Source organism: Neodiprion virginianus, chromosome 1, assembly GCF_021901495.1.
Source record: "Neodiprion virginianus isolate iyNeoVirg1 chromosome 1, iyNeoVirg1.1, whole genome shotgun sequence".
Taxonomy (NCBI): domain Eukaryota; kingdom Metazoa; phylum Arthropoda; class Insecta; order Hymenoptera; family Diprionidae; genus Neodiprion; species Neodiprion virginianus.
In genome coordinates this window covers 26188030-26204625 of record NC_060877.1, presented here as the reverse complement: position 1 = coordinate 26204625, position 16596 = coordinate 26188030, and the positions used below count along the sequence as shown (strand labels likewise).

At 39.6% G+C, this 16596-nt stretch overlaps 1 protein-coding gene across 7 annotated transcripts in view; it reads right to left on the bottom strand.

Annotated features, from left to right (window-relative positions):
* LOC124310332 (protein qui-1) overlaps positions 1-16596 on the bottom strand; it is an 89771-nt gene that overhangs the window by 47791 nt on the left and 25384 nt on the right. The gene's annotated exons all lie outside the window — the stretch shown is intronic.

The following is a 16596-nucleotide window of genomic DNA, read 5'->3' as shown; positions in this document are numbered from 1 at the left end:
CTAATCTAATTCGCAAACCGCAAACATTCGATAATTACTCAACGGATAATTCTTAGGCTAGGACCTACGTTTCGCGTAATTTTCAATCTCGAATCAAGTTTCGTATACGTAGGAGGTACTATAACGTATACTGTATGTGTATACACAGAGGGTAGAAATTTGCCGAGACAACTGGCGTTTGTTTGACTCGGTTAAACATTGCGATCAAATATGGCTAGAGAAGCAATTCCCTCGGTGGAGGAAGAAAAAAATAAAAAACAATTGGTTCTATTCAATTTAAAAAAGCTAATTACCAGTTAAGCAATTCACAAGAACACAAAGGGTAAATTGAGCAGATCCCGTCTTGCCGTGTTTTGATACTCGTTCGGCAAATACTGAACAAACTCGATGCCTAATTACACTGAGAAAATTTTTATTTGTCATAGTAACTAGAAAAATTCAGTAAAACAGGTATCGTTAAAAAAAACTGTTTGAATATTGTTGCAATTACGAAAAACGAGGTACGCCTAAACATTTTACGCTGTTGTCGATCCTTTTTTGGTAATTGCAACGCAAAATCAGTTTGTTCGGTTGACTCTACTTTTTTAGTTAAACAAGGCTTCAACGTCAATTTATCGTTGCATGAGCATTAAATTTTCGCAACAGTTACAAGAAAATATAGCAACAGTGATCGTAATGAGAAAGAATAGTAACGGATACTAGACTTTCCGGCAACGGCTAGAAAACTAATTTTCATTTTCTGCCTAGAACTATATTTTTCGATTGTGGTAAAAAATGAGAATAGTTAAGGACTGAGCGGTAACCGGAACTAAAAATCTCCCTCAGTGTAGACGGTAGAAATTCTTTCTCACCGTACACATAACGGACTTCCATAATCAATCGTTCACTTGCGTTTCCTGTGCAAATTATGGCACATTCATACCTTTCGACATACAGCGTTACGTCGTTTCTCAGCGCATCCAAAGGTCGGCTGGTTAAGAACTTGTCCACTTTCTATTGATCACATCTTCCCTCAGCCGTTAATAACACTATTGATTATCTGTTCAACTCTGGCCATTGGTTGACCAACACTCACCGAAATGTCCGCAGCATACGCCTCGTTGGTACTTATAGAACAAAAAAAAAAAAAGGGGTAAGATGAGCGCGGAGCATCGGAGGATTACATCGAGTAGGTATCCAACCTTCGGTAATGTAAGCGTCTCCTGTTCCTAGGATCGATGTTGTGTTCCTGCTGGCGGTACACGGAAAACGACGCACTTTGAGGAAACATTAGAAGAAGAATTGGACCGTTTCCTCTTTGGCAAAGCACTAAATGTACGCCTCGTTTCGTCTGATTTGTAACATAACGCCCGGGAGTTTGCAGAGAAAAGCGACGGCGCGAGATGCGGCAGCTTGCAGCTTGCAGCTTGCAGACGTGATATTTGATCTTCGATTCAACACAAGTGAGTAGATTTCCTGATAAATGGAAGGAGGATGAAAAATTTCTCCCCGATATTTACCAACGCTTGGTTTGTCAAAGACGTAATATCACAGTCGAGCGAATAAACTTTAGAGAAAAAAAAAAATTGTATTACAAATTTTCTGTTCACATGTTAACGGGATGTTTTTACTTCAGTCACAGCTTTCGATAGCTTTTTCTTTTCATCTATTGGCATCGAAAAACTTTCCTTTCTCATCTGCATTCGAAATGTTCGCGTCCGATGAATTTTCAACATTATTACTTTTAATTTATGAAAAATTGTATAGTGTCCCTGCATGTGATAGACGAGATCGTTTTACAATGGGCGATGATAAGCGGTTTCTCCCCTACGTGACAAAATAATTACACGAGATAAAGCAGCGGATTGTTTAAAAGCGGAACGTGTTTTCAGCCGCAATATTGTATGCATGTACATAAACCAATTTAATATGATCATCGCCGCACCTGTTCAAATTTTGCATCGCATGCGATGTATTATTTGTATATAAGCTTTCTCTTCCCTCAGGGTGAATAATAAATAAGAAACATCAGAAAAATCTGAGTAATTCAATTAAAAAGCGGACTAACGTACGGTAAAGTAATTCCGACGAGCGTGTCTTTTGTTAACAGGTTAAATTTTGCACAAATGCGCATGCAAGCTCTATTGCACACGAATAATTGCTCTGCGTTTACATACATGATCGATTACAGGGTGAAACTTTTTTACTCTCAGTAACAGGGGGTGTTTAATTATTTTATAAAAGTTAGAAAACTGTCATTCTGTTCAAAGAATTTCATTTTCTGCGCGAGAAGGATATTTTAAATTTTTAAGTAGACACATTCAATTACGCTTCGCTTTCTTTATTAAATTCAACTTGAGAATATTCGGCAATAAGCTTTACGCCCGAGCTCTTGAACCGTTCAGATTATCATCGGATTGCGAATGAAATGACTTTTTTCTACATCAAACGATCAGGTGCAAGGGAGAACGGACGGGCTTTGGTACATCCAATGCTTGAATTTAAAGGTAAAGAGGCTTTGGACGAATATCAAAATTTCAATGCTTCGTAATTGGCAATGATTATATACTCACCACGTTTATACAATAAAGAGATTATATTACAATTTCGAAGAATCGAGAAACCTGCGGTAATACGTTGATATTATAATACTTTATTTCCACCGAGAAAAATCTGTTCTGAAATTAAATATAAAATAGAGACAAGAGTAGGCATTGGCATTTGTACCGCAATAAATATTATAAATAATGGGTTTATGGTATAATGAATCGTTGCCAAAGCCTGTGAGCGAATTCTAATTAACGGCCCACAACTAGCGACCACATATGTTTTAAAATTTAATTAATGAACCTGTCGGAACATTCTATCCGTATCGGAATTCTAGTTACACCGCGTACTCCCCACTGATTCGCCTTTTTAATTACGAGCTCAACTTTTTCCAATCAGCACAGGCATTGCCTTGATTCTTCACCCCTGACGGGAACACACCTAAGAGAACAAAAACAGTAGATACTTAACATTCTCTTCGATATTAATTCAACGCGTCAGAAAACATTATCTATTTCACAGCTAGGCTTACAGCAAAGAATCAATTGGCGAGTGTTGACGTGATTAGGAGGATGAGAGCGCTCGAATTTTCACCGCAGTTCGATCAATCTTGCCAATCAACCAACTTTGTACAAAAACCATACACCGCATGCCTGTCGAATTCCAACGTTGTCGCGGGCTTTTTTATTTTTCAATCTTCACGCCACCCTGCAGAGATTACAGCGTTTTTATTGATTTCATTAGTTCCGTAAGAGATGGACCGAAGTGCGAAATTCTAAGTCAATTACTCGTCTCCGGTTTTAAACGATCGGTGGCTCTTCTGGTTAAATACGTTTCTGTCCCCGTGTTTACCAGGCAAGTTTAATTAACGAGAGAGACAATCAAGCACTTCGCGAATCGTTTCAACTAATCTTTATTGTCGCTGGTTTAACGGAACTTGAGAAAATCTCGAAGCAATATAAGCTTGTAAGCTTTTGTTTCACTTTAAAAGGGTAAGAAGAAATTGAGAAGAATATTTCATTTTATTCTTGGCAGAATCAAACAAACTATGGATCGCGCCAAGTCATGGATTAACCAATTCGCTCTTTTGTACACCATAGTAAACAATCTTGATTTCCGTTTTTTACTATTTTCCTGCACATTAAATGATTGTCAAGTATATGAAATAGGGATGAAATTTTCTGACAAATCGAATGCCGCTATGCATTTTGTCGAATTATTCTCACGCTACGAGAAAAATGCAAGTTTTGAAAAGAAAACTCAAATAAAGACATTTTGAATGAATATTTTTATTTTAAAGTGAACGGATTTAGGCTGAAGTAAATATGAGTTTTCACAATGCTTAAAATTTATTCGAGCTTGTATTATATGAAGTAGCGTAAGCCGTTGCCGCAGCGACGTGCAAGTGTGAATATAATCGATTGAAACGCGATGACAAATTATATTTGTATGAAACGGTGTGAATGTGTTCACAGCGTCAATCTCGTTAATTTGTTTACCCGTCGATCATAATTCGTCGTTCAACAAATTATTTTATCGACACGTGACGTATTCACCGGTCCAAAAACAAAATCAACTAAAGCTCACATTTTGCATGGCTGTACAGTCTTGTTGATGAATAATTTATTTGTACATCTGACATAAAATATCGGGACTTGGAGAAAACCGGTGAATCAAAATTCAATACGTTTCCGTTAATTCGATTGCCATGTAGTCAAACATTGAGAATTTATCGAATATTCATAATCGTAAGCTGCGACAACTTCCATAAACATACCAACTACAAAAAAACGCATACTCAAAATTAAAGAGTATCGATTCTTGCCTCACAAATTTAATTAAAATAGAGATTGCCAGGATCGTGAGCTCCTGGTCGTCAGTTCTATCTCAGTTGCGTCAGGCGAATGATTTCCAGAACAAGTTAAAGTCCAGCGAGAAATGTTGCGGAAAACCTTCTCCGAATTCGAATAAGAGTCCTATTCTCTATCCAACGTTCTCTCGCAGCAGTAATTCGACTCTGTTTTATTTCCTCGAGTTAAAAACACGATCATAGGCGTGATCCCCGCTCTGCGAAATGCGACGCACGCGTTAAAAGGGTATTTCCTAGGCCTAGTCAGGAGCCAAATGGACTCACCTTATCTAAGGGTCCCCTCGAGACGCCTTTGTTCTCGAAAATAGACACCGTGCACTGCGTATATCTTGTCCTAAACTAGACTCGGTGACTATAAATTTTCGGAAAGCCCACCTCGTCTCTCGTGACCAATTGGCCCTCCGTTTCACGCGCTGCAGGATAAAAAGAATCACCAATAAATTGTACCTGCAAATGTTGAACAACTAGAGCGGGAGATTCGTTTGCCACGAAAAAGTGCAACACAGGCAGGCAAAGATTCACAATCAGTATCACGCAGTCGCGTAAGATTAGAAAAATAGAAAAAGTCATTAAAAAACTTCCAACAATGTTACAATTGCGCCAATGACACTAAACGCAAATTAAACAACATCCCCACTACGTGACAGAAATAAATCGGAAAAAATTCAAATCACTTAAGCTAGTATATCAATAAACATGCTGAGAAAACTTTCTATAATTAAAATCTTCATAACTATTAGACTCGGGTATATTTTTCTTAATTTGACTCTAATAATTTTAAGATCACTTTGTGTTATAATTACGAAACGTTTTCTCAACTTATTAGCGTATCTTAACTTATTCGTTAATCCAATTTCATCGGATTAATTTCTCTCAGACGTTAGGGACGGTTTTTCATTCGTGATCACTGCACAACTTTGGCGCACCGAACATCGCTAGATATTTTTCTACGATTATTTTTTTCATCACAATTCCTATCTCTTGATTTAGACTAGACGATGAATCCTGTTAATTTTCGAAAGAGCACGCGGTGCAGTTCTAAATTTTCTACTGTCACAAAGCACGAGCCAGCTTCTTTGGAGCCGGATAGTTTTTGTGGCTTATAACGAGATATACGATGTTCAGCAGTGGTCGTTCATCGGCATGGGGAATGCGGCTGAAATACGGCATGGCCGCTTTCTAACAACAAATTACTTTTCCACAATTATTAAATGGATCGAAATCAAACTGCACCGCAGACTATACGCTGGGTGATAAGCAATTAAACAAACGTATAACAGCGAGGGTTCCGAAAGCTGCAGAGGCCGGGGATTCAACATCGCGATCGATATTCCACACCGTTGTTACCTCGCTGCTCCTGCACCGTATAACACGACTCGAGTGCCAGCTAATGGTTAATACAATAAGCCCGTTGTATCATTGGAATTGCACAGTGGAACACGAATGCGTACAAAGACTGTGAGCTCCATTAGTCAAAGTTCACGTCCGGGTCATGCAGCGAATTTTCCGGACTTTGTAAACGGTCGAAGAAATTTCTTCCTTACATTTCTCTAATTTTTTCAATTTTTTAATCATTTGTTACGTATTGTTATTCCAGTAAATAATGGATATGAATGAATAAATTTGTGTTACAATTCCAGATACAGCTCCAACTTAATCTCCTCATATTCGCATTGCGGCATTTTTTGTAAAATATAATGTTATTGTAGTTTTTGACGATTTTTGACTTTATTTTTCTTAACTTTACTCGCTGTTACTGAAATCCCGACAAACAACCTTCGTTATTACCTGAGAAGCTGGATTTAAAAAAAAACTGCAAGTACTATTTTTTTTTTCATCGATAAAAATTTATCTTTAGTAACCATTGATCTTGACAAGTACATACTTTCTAAAAAAAAAAATGGCACTTGCAGCCTTTTTTAATTCTCATCTTCAACTATCTTCCAGAGTACAGCTTTACCGTGTTTCAGATGGTTTGACACGCTCGTAAAAAATTTTTTCCGTATGTGTCGCCTACGATTGTCAAGGGTGTTGAAAAAACCGAGGAAACGGACGAGGAGTAACATTGCACAGTCTCGTTATCGATCGATATTATGTGAAAAAAACCAGCAACCAGGGTGGATTGGCTTCTGAGAAATACGCAATCGACTGTTGAACTAGAAATGCTATTTCGAGAAAAATCGGTTGGACGTTTACAACCTAGAATCGAAGAATTATCAGCCTAATGCTACTTCTAACGTAATTTAAAAAAACGTCAACTCGATCAAGTGAATTGAATTTTTACTGCACTTGCTCGTGTTTACGCATTTTGAAAATCTGAAATTTTTTTTATTAGACTATACATTCTTCTGTAACAATAATATTGGAAAATACAGTTCTGTGTACATAATTTAAAAGTAATGAAAAAATAAATCGACGTTGAGGCCTTATGTGACCGAAGAAATGTAGTAAACTAAACAATCGAATTATATCACTTGTAACCAGAAAATGCGGTGCCTATTTCGACGTGTATAATTATACTGAATAGTTATTTGCGACAAATTGCTTGTGATATCAATATTATTTAAATCGTTGTTGTAACAATGCAGATTTTCCAAGAATTTCCTGGTGATGATAACAAATGATATTTTTCTCGTAACGACGTACGAATTACCGCAACTCGATGTCCCATCATTTTCAAATTTAATCATATTTAAGAATTATAAAAGAAAAAAAACGCACATACCCAAGCCGCATATCACTTATCGATTTCGAGGGTAAATACAATGGTGCAACAAAAAAAGGACCGACTGAAAACAATTTTCTATGCGAGGCAATAATTGAGGATATTTCTATACCGACTGCAGGACACGAAAAGGTGGATAAAATTAAAATCAGCCTGTATTCGTACGATAAGAAGTCTGACAGCGACGAGATAGTTTCAAACTGCGAAACGTCAAAACTTCCCTGTGAAAAAAGAGTTTGAAAAAATTAATATCGTTAGAAGGACACTCGAGCGATACCTTCAACGAGAATGATTATAACATAAATAAAACAAGCTCAAGCATACACGTTGCACCCTCGTTTTTATCTAATCTCGTAAAGCTAAGCGCTGAGCGTAATACGCGAGTGACGTGTTTCCGTAAATATAGCGCGTGACACGACGGAAGAAAAAAAATCAATCGCTCAGAGACAAGTTGTAATATTCGCAAAGAGGAAGTACGGAAGCTTTTGTGTATAAGCGGTGCTGTACGTACATTTTTGTTTCGCTTTAAATCCCTGGTCCGTGATTTTTCACGTGAATCACAGGTTCGCCCGCAATCTTACTTTTTTATACCCGGGGTTTCTCGCCCCTCAGTAAACTACTCTCAAGATTATCTCCCGATGTTTTCAGCCGTTCCTCAACTCAGCCGCTCTTCTGGTTCTTACTTACTGGCATGAACGTTCAATTCTTCCGGATGCTCGGAGCTTAAAGCTCACCGATCGGTCTGCGATCTCGGAGAATTCGCTCGAGAATCATGACCCGTGTACCAAAAGTGATACCGCTGTTGCTACACAGGGACATTTTTGACCCTTTGAGTCACGTTGTCAAGTATTTTCACCACCTATTTTATAACCATTTTTTTGTATATTTAGAGAATTTTTCAACATATTTCTTTACAGTTTTTTTCTATTTCTGACAGAATACTACTATTTCTTCAATGCTCGAAAATTATTACTGTGATACAAATTAAATTATTATTGTTAGAAGTATCTTGATTGAACAAAATCGTAAAAACTTCTGTCGCATATCGTGAGATATCCTTTGATGAGGTGAAAAGTAGTAACAACGAAGGGTTAAAAAAGGCACGGCAAGTCGAAGAACGATACACTTTTGCATGTTCCAAAGTTCACAGTAGTAAAGCATTCAATTTTTATCTCATGTTTGTTTTTCTTAGCTTCCGGCACGTTTTTCCACGTTTTTCAGGTATCGTTTAAATTCTGGAAAAAACAAATACATATACTGGGATCACATGACGCACTTTTAGATCATACCGTTTATTTTGTCTACAAGTGTAATAACTCTCAGGCGATTCTCACCTCGCATAAAAAAAAGAAAACTAGGCGATGGAACCTTCGCTTTCATTACGCTTTTCTCATTTCCAGTGCAGCTCTCCTTCCCTCGAGGCAAGAACGTAGTTTAGTTTAGTACGTAGCCTGCAGACGCGTACTTTGTCCGCGGATAGAAAAAGGAACACAGGTGTACACATATAGAGTAACAGCTTTCCGAGTCTGGCTGCTGTTAGGCGATTTCAACCTCCAGAATCGCGAATTTGAACGAAAGAAGCAATCCGGTACGTGCGAAATTATCGTATCGCGTAACATACGCGTAAAATGTAATTGCGAAGAGGGTCAAAGTGCGGAGTATCCGCATAGAGTTCCTTTTTTGAATCTGCATTTTTATTTCTTGCCTTTTTTTCTCTCTCTTTTTTTTTCCTTTTCCTTTTCTCTTCTTTTCCCCATCGCCACTCGATCACTAATCCGTTCCCTGTAGTTCCACTCGATGGAATCTCTCAAGGCCTCTCCTCGATCGTAAGCGACTCTCTTTGCCATAATCCCTCCAGATTCTCTTCAACGCAAAACCCAAAAGGCTAGACACTCTCTCAGCTCTCATTTCCACACGACAACGACACACGTACAAAGAAATTAGTTGCAAGCATGCGGAAATTTCATGTAATTCCAAATTGAAAATATTTAATCGTGATTGAATTTATCTTTTACATTGGTTTTCTCTCACCAAGATTTTCCGGAGCTCGAAAAATAATTCATCCAAACCGACAGATCGAAACTCATTCACGTCTATACACGTGACTCTGATGAAACTCCGATTAACTTGAACAAACTTATCGGGGTTTGAATTTTTTTCATTTTCGATTCTACTTCTTTGCTTTATGCCCCGGACTAAGGGGTGTATACAATATTCGTATCTGTATGCCAGACGCATATTGTATATTACATATTATATGCAGCGTGCCGACGCGACGCTTATACAACAGCCAACATGCTTCACTCGCTCTCCAGCATCGGGAAAGAGTTTTTTTCCCCCTTGACTAGGAGGATTTGTTCAGTCACGCGGCATGAATTTTCATACGTTTTAAAGGTACGGGCGCTCTAAATCCCAATGTCCAAAGGTCGGATACTGAATGTTTAACCAGAAGAAGCTGATTATGAAATTTTGCAGAAAAAAAAGCTCAGTGCTTTTGAAACTTTTTACAAAACGAGTATCTACTTTTTTTTCTGTTTTGTTTCGCGATACGTACCGTGCGATAACGAAATTAAAAGCGGAAAACCCGCGGAGCCTCGGCTGTCAAGATGTATTAGATAATTGGAACGGAGGTTAATAGGAGGAACAAAACCTAACTCATCGTCAGGCCGATATTAAATTAAGTCATAATTGAGTTGCGCAGAAATTAGGTTAACCAACGGGTGCCGAAATTTCTTCGTTCTCTGGCTCCGCCCCGATAAAACCGAACAATAAGTATGAGAAGCGTTGATTCAAAGTGACGTTGGTTGTTATGGTTGGTTGTTTATTTCGGTTGATCAAGGAATTAATAACGCGTAATAAAATACACAGATATATTACGTCCTAACAAGAATTTGTAGAGCAACGAAAATCTATACATGAATATGTACTACAAGTAGTAGCGCATAAGTAAATTGAATGAGAATAAAGCTTACGTAGTGATGGTGATTATCAATTAATTAATCAATAAAAACGCAAGGTATTTTATTACACTACGCAATTGAGGGATTTTGCGATACCGATGGTAAGGGCGAAAAAATAGGATGTGCGCAGAAAGCTGAATATAAGCACATAAATCGGTACAGCAAATCGGTAAGGAATAAGAGAAACTGAATCGACACGCCAAACCAGCCCGTTTTAATTAAAAAGCTCATCGCTTGTTTGCGTGAAAGACAATCATGCGATGACAGTTTGTTCGAATATAGTATTCAGAAATCAGTGGTGTGGTGTGGTTCACCTTGCCTGCATCAACTGTTCATGATGGTTTTACAGTGCGAAAAAAATTGCTTTAGGATAGCTCATTACGCTTTCGGATGTGAAGATTTGTGAAGACCAGACGTGGAATCATGTGAAAACGCTTATTTGAACCTCATCGAGTTGAAACAGTATCTTGGAACGTACGTGCCGGGAAAATACATGAAAATTCCTGAAATTTGTATTCGAAGCAAAAAGATTGTATTTCAAAGCTCGTTGTTGTATCTTCCAGATCGACGGAGCTAGCGACTGCAGATTTTAAACCGGAAATAAAATCGGGTAGAAACGATATCCCGTGCAAATTTCATGAAAATCGATTCGATGGTTCGACTGTAATGTTGTTTAAGAGAAACCGAGAGTCACGTACATTCAATCTTGAGAATGCTCCGAGACGACTCCTGAAGTGTCAATACGGGTTTCCTACATCGTTGGAGATTTTTTTACCGGTCACTCTGTTTTTAAAGATCGTGGCTATTTAATCGTAATTTTAGACTTTAAGCAAAAGACAGAGGGAATTAGCAAAAAATAATTCTCGTCCCCTGACGTAGCAAAGCGCGTCAATCATAACCGTGATTTTTCACCCATCCCCCGTAATTTTCCCCATCGTTTCTGGCAAATATAAGCAAAAAGCGGAGATCCGCTTAAGGGTAAAAACAGAGTTGAAACAGCGGGTGGGAAAAAGTTTCACGCCTTCGAGAGTTAAGCCTGCACGGAGGGTTCGAAATTTCGAGGGTGTTGATCGAGCAACGTCTCGGCGTAATTACTCAGCTGCGACGAAAGAAAATAACTTGCAACGAATCGTCCACTATTGCCCAATTACACCGACGACGAGGAAAGTTTGCAAGACGTACCTTCGTCATTTTTCCAACTCTCGTTTGCTCCCTCTCAGCGTATGCGTGCAGTGTATACTCCATTATAGTCCATTATGTGGGTATTACAAACAAAAAATTGGCGAGGCTGGCCGGAGATAAGGGATGCTGCGAAAACGAGGGTGGATAAAAGAGCGAGTCTGCAAAGTTTATCTCAGGGACGCGATAGAGCTCAGAAGGAAAATGACGCGTAAATTTGTCAAGGGACTCGGTTCTTAACGAATTCGGATGAAACCGGTACGCCGTAAAGCAAAAGCGTTCTCCAATCTTCGCGGACAAGGCGTTTAAATCCCACCACATCTGCCTAGCTCCAAACGAACGTACACTAGAATACGATAGACTGAAGATAATCCCGATTTAATTACATTCAGATTTCAACCCGCGGCTCCGGCGCTCCGGCAGTTTATACCCACGATATGATCTATGGTATATATACCAGATGTGAGCGCAACTGCGTTTCACTTTCCGTATTTTTTCCCGTTTGTAATTATAAAGTAAAGTCCGAAGATTAGCCTGATATTTTTGGTTAATAAAAAGCAAAAAAAAAAAAAAAAAAAAGACTTGACTCTCGATACCTTTCACCTTTGGATACATAGCTGCGGCATGTGTTGAACGATAGTTTACGGAAGAGTGGTAAAGCGTTATGAAACAAGTGTGGCGTGAATCAAGCGTGTCAATCGGTTTACATTCCGAGGCAAAAAACATGTTAACCTAAATCAGGCCTGTCATGTGCCGAGCTGTTAATAATGACCGCCCGGCAGCGAGTTTCAGTTCTCACAACCACGTGTAAAGAACGTGGCGCTAAATGCGTCGTTCCTCAAGACTGCAATCCATCAATCGTGTAGGAATTCCCATAGTTCTCTTCATTCTTCATTTCCGTGTATTGTAGACGGAAAATCATCAGGCGGAGCTTTTAGATGAAATAACGTTTGGCTTAGAGTTAAAAACCTCCGCATTAGAAGAAATGGTAAACATTTTCATGCATGATTTTTCAGATCCGCTGAGACGAGTTTCAAACACAACGACGCACGGCGATACATTGAAATTATATAAATAATACTAAATATTACGTAACATTATTACTATTCTGAGCAATATTCATATGCATACACATTACACAATGTGATAAAATACATATGATAAAATTCTTGGAAGAAATACAATTTGAATTAACGATCACCGATTCGGAGAACCGAGCCAGCGGAACCAATTACATAAAATTAATTAATTCCGAAGCGAAGTTATCGAATGGAAATTGAAACAGAGACCTGAAAACTGACTTCGCGTGGTCATTAAGACTCCGTTGTACGTCAGCGTGTGGGAGGTCAACACGCAGCCGCGTACATATGCGAGAACCTTGGAGAGTGAGTACGCGTTTGGATTGAAAATCGCGTTATGTACCTGAGGGTTGAAGGGAGGGCGAACGCTAATGCAACCGGCTCTCGAGTGCATTTGCTTGTAGTTAACGCTGCGTTGCAATTACTTGATTAACCCAGCTTCCAAAATGGCTGCCGTAACAATTTCCAATGCACGAGCGGCTCTTCTCCTTGAAATTCCAACCCCTCTGAACGACGTTAGTGAAACGAGGCTTCGAGTGAAAGAAAAAAGAAGAAAAAATCCCGCAGTTGCGTTATATTTTCGTTTCAACGAAGTCACGCTCGTGACGAGCGAGTGTTCTTCGAGGTGCGGGTCACACGAAGTAAACGCACGCAAATCCCTCGTGCCTGATTATTTCCAAGACATCGACTTCAAGCTCGGTCTAAGTAGGTGGTAAATACGTTTAATTTGCGTCAGCCAAGGAAGAAAAGCAGAGCTTAACTCGCGTAACGAGATAATTATCGTATTATCGATCCAGCGCGATTCGGATTCGTCAAAGAAGCGTGGGGAGAACTGTGTAAAACAATTTCTCCTCATTGCGTAATAAATTTGTCCCCGAGTCGAGCAGAGAATATTCTACAAATTATGCGGTACGATCGAATCTACGAAGAAGGGAACAAAGCGTGATCGATACGATAAGCTGTTCCAGCTATCTTTCCCCACTATCGCCGGAAACTTGGAGGCATACTCAACAAGTTGTACGCGGCGTGTGTGACACGTTTTGTTCGACTAGTTTGAGCACGGCACTGGGTGCAGCTTGAAAAGCTTCCAGGTAAAATGTCGATCGGCTTCAAGCACGTGCAGTCTTTGATGTTTTTTGACGAAATCCGACTTTATGAAGAGGAACGGAGTCGGATTTAAAAAATCTTCTTCAACGAGCCGTTAATCGTAATTAACGAACAAAAGGACGTCTGAGCCGAGCATATTCCCTGGAGATTAAGGAAGAATATACTTAATTACTCCTCCTTGCCAATCTCCGCCCCTCCGCCTTTCTCCGTCGCATTGTTCGCTCTCCCTATTACTCCCATGTCGATTCTTCCTTTCTCGGCTTCGTACCTCTCGAAGGGTGCTCCGTTCATAGTTTTGTATCTGTTGTACCTACCCGAAGGCGCCTATCTTTCCAAGAACTCACCAAGAACTCACCAAGAACCCATGGTTCTTTTCTAATAACCGTCGGAAACTTTCCATTTCCATGTGTTTTTACTTCGTTAGTTTTTACTAGCTGATGGTAATTCCTCATCCAAAACAAATGCGAATAATATTATCAACCTCTAAATTTATTTACTAAAAAAACTAACGGCGATTTGTTAAGCTACATTGTAGATGTTCGTCAAAGTACCTAAGTCAGCCAACCTCATCTTTAAGGACTCGACGGAACAAAGGGCGAGGTACGAAACTGCGTCAGCGTTCTTAGAGCGGCTGGATTGTAAGCAAAAAGTAAAAACCGCAATGCCGAAGAATAATTAGTCCTAGAAATTATCTGCACGAAAACTAATTCAAGTCTGACGAAATTTCAGTAGATAACTCGAATTTCACTACAAGGTCTTCATTGACTTGACTGAAAATCGCGTGTGCCTGACTCATTGCAGTTTTTTCAAACTTAATTTTTCAAAATTTGTCCCCACCAACAATTCGTAAACGTATTTAAAATGGTTGAGTTTTTTCGTAACTAAATCATCCGGGAAACTTCAAAGAAAGAAAGCAATTATGATTTCTAAAAGAGTCCAATGCCGTACCAGTGACGCTGATATCAATTTTTTCGAAAACATTTTCGGTGGTTCGAATTTTAGTTGAAAAATTTAGTTCCCCGGCAAAATACATGCAGTAAAACTTTGTGAAAAATGTTGGCAATTTTCTTTTCGGGGTTGAAACTCGACAAGTATTACGCCTCGAGTAGTACACGCATTGTGAATTTTACTAAAAGTTAGGTATTCCTGGGACAATATTTCTGATACGACGAAAAGAATACCTAAGCGTATATCTATTTCATACCAGCATCGCTACGTCGAGGTCATGAAAAAAGTACAATGATCTCAGCAAACTGCAGAGAGGAGCATTTTATCTGCAACAAACACAAAGGCCGGCTATCTTCTTAATTACACGAGATACATTCGCGTTCCACTTTTTGCCTCTCTCTCACTCTCTTCTTGCTCTCTCAAGGCCTCGCGGGTTCTTAGAACCATTCAAATATCTCCAAGAAGAGCGTCGCTTGATACACGAATCCTTAGTAATATACAGGAAATTGCTTCTTCCCTCTTTGAGAACCCCGAAGTATAATTTACCGGTATTAATACCTTCTCGCTTATATATTACATACCATTTACCTTGGGATAACGAGTTTCGGACGAAAAAAGCAGACAAATACAATATGAATCGTGCACCCAGCTGTGATTCGAGGTTCTCATCGCTTCGGATTTTCGGTCAAATACAACCGCCGTAACACCCTATTATCAAGTGATGTTATAGCTTCTCAAGCTCCTCAACAGCTTGTGACCATGTAGCGACGACCTTCCTACCTATCCAACACCCCTTCAATTTTGGCAAATTGACCATATTTGTCGCAAATCACATTACCTTGCCGATCTCAGGTACAAGGTACGTCCGTTACGGTGGCCAGTCTCCGGTTCCCGGCATATTCGCGAAGACACGAGGGAACCAGAATCACGGTCATCTACGAAATACATCATTTCGAGGTAGAAATAATGTGTATAAAAACCGTTGTGAAGACTATTCTTACTGCTTGAAATTTATGCAGCTTCTCCCATTTTCCAAAATATTATTAAGTAACTCTATAATATGAAACTGAATTTTTTTTTTCTCAAGAATTCAATAAAGTTTACGACAAACTTTAGATGGTCGTTTATTCGTTTCTTTCTCACTTCACGGCAACTTCTCTATCAACAACCGAATCCACCTCCGCGGCTAGTTTGTCCTGCAACGAACGTGAAGAGGGTGTAAAATTTCCTAAATTAGTCTTTTATCTCGCGGCAACAGCAGCTGCTCGCGGAAAATTCGACGCACTACGTAAGGCGCGATAATTCCTCAGCGTGACTTCCGCAAGACGAAAATCCGAACGAGGATGCGAATTTCAGTCCCTGCAGCCCCGGGCTAACCGGGCTCTTCCGACCCTCCCGCGGTTCAACGGGAACAATTATTCCTCCTTGCCCCGAGTGACGATGAAAATGGCGCGCGTTTCGGAGGAAAGCAGCAATTTATGGCAGCCGCGTTATATGGGTACATGCTAACTATACCTACGTCGCTTTACGGATGGCACAGGTGCCGAGGAGTAAATTCCCCTTACGCACGATGATGCCAAGTTAGTCTCTGTGCCTACAAGTGCCGCCTACTAGCTACTTTCCGACGTTAAATAATTGCCCGGAATTCCCCTGACGGTTTACTGTAGCTAGAGAGGCAAGTCGCTCGTATTAGATAATTCTACCGCGTTTCCATTATATCACGGCTTATAGGTAGATAGTAACTCGTTACTCCTTCGCGATGCTAATTCGAATAATTACGTCTTCCACCCCCCTCTCCCCCGCATCGTCTCATAGACCGTCGCGTCGCGTAGAGTCGAATATTCGAGGATGTGTCGCTGCCTGGCCGTTATATCTCGTGGGAATTTATTCCGCCCCATTAAATAATTCAATGAACCATTCGCTCCTTATATTCGATGCTCGCGTCGTGTTTATCCGATCTCGAAAATTCTGGAGAGGAGGAAAACTTTCGTAGACCTTCCGCAACGTACGTCGAAGATTAGAGATGTTCGAAAAAAATTTTAACCCTTTTTTTTGACGCGTGACCTGCGTTGTATTTTTCTTGAACGGACTTTCCTTACTTGCTCATTTCTTTTATTCGACTATATACGATGATCAAATTATATCAACGTATTTTAGCAAGCTAAATTCGTAACGAATGTAAAATGAAAAAAATTCAAGTAC